The sequence below is a fragment of the Arachis stenosperma genome, chromosome 1 (assembly GCF_014773155.1).
Source record: "Arachis stenosperma cultivar V10309 chromosome 1, arast.V10309.gnm1.PFL2, whole genome shotgun sequence".
Lineage (NCBI taxonomy): Eukaryota > Viridiplantae > Streptophyta > Magnoliopsida > Fabales > Fabaceae > Arachis > Arachis stenosperma.
The window spans coordinates 96,494,436-96,495,247 of record NC_080377.1 but is presented as its reverse complement, the minus strand read 5'-3'; the positions used below and the strand labels follow the sequence as shown (position 1 = coordinate 96,495,247).

The window sequence follows — 812 nt, the reverse complement described above, 5'->3', positions numbered from 1 at the left end:
TAATGCCATGGAATTGAACCACCAAGTTTTTGGAGTTCATGACCAGGGATTATGAGAGTTGTGAAAAGTATTGTTCACAATTTCGCGCACCATTCACCCATGTAATTAACCTCTGCCATGGCAGGGTTCTCAGGATCATAAGCTTCTTCAGAAGCTGCCTCTTTAGTACTGTTGGATGCATGTTGCCATCCATTCAGATTTTGAGAGATCATGTTGACCTGTTGAGTCAACACTTTGTTATGAGCCAATATGGCATTCAGAGCATCAATTTCAAGAACTCCTTTCTTTTGAGGTACCCCATTATTCACGAAATTCCTCTCAGAAGTGTACATGAATTGGTTGTTTGCAACCATGTCAATGAGTTCTTGAGCCTCTTCAGGCGTTTTCTTCAGGTGAATAGATACACCTGCAGAATGGTCCAATGACATTTTCGAAAATTCAGATAGACCATAATAGAATATATCTAATGTGGTCCATTCTGAAAACATGTCAGATGGACATCTTTTGGTCAACTGCTTGTATCTTTCCCAAGCTTCATAGAGGGATTCACCATCTTTTTGTTTGAAGGTTTGAACATCCACTCTCAGCTTACTCAGCTTTTGAGGGGGAAAGAATTTATCCAAGAAGGCTGTGACCAGCTTATCCCAGGAGTCCAGGCTATCCTTAGGTTGTGAATCCAACCATATTCTAGCTCTGTCTCTTACAGCAAAAGGGAAAAGCATGAGTCTGTAGACTTCAGGATCAACTCCATTCGTCTTTACAGTCTCACAGATCTGCAAGAACTCAGTTAAAAACTGATAAGGATCTTCAGA

General features: G+C 40.8%; 1 non-coding gene across 1 annotated transcript; it reads left to right on the top strand.

Moving 5' to 3' along the window:
* Positions 1-486: 486 nt before the first annotated feature.
* LOC130949361 (small nucleolar RNA R71) lies at positions 487-590 on the top strand. The gene has a single exon (XR_009073373.1). It is a non-coding gene; the product is annotated as a small nucleolar RNA R71 (small nucleolar RNA).
* The last annotated feature ends 222 nt before the right edge of the window (positions 591-812 follow it).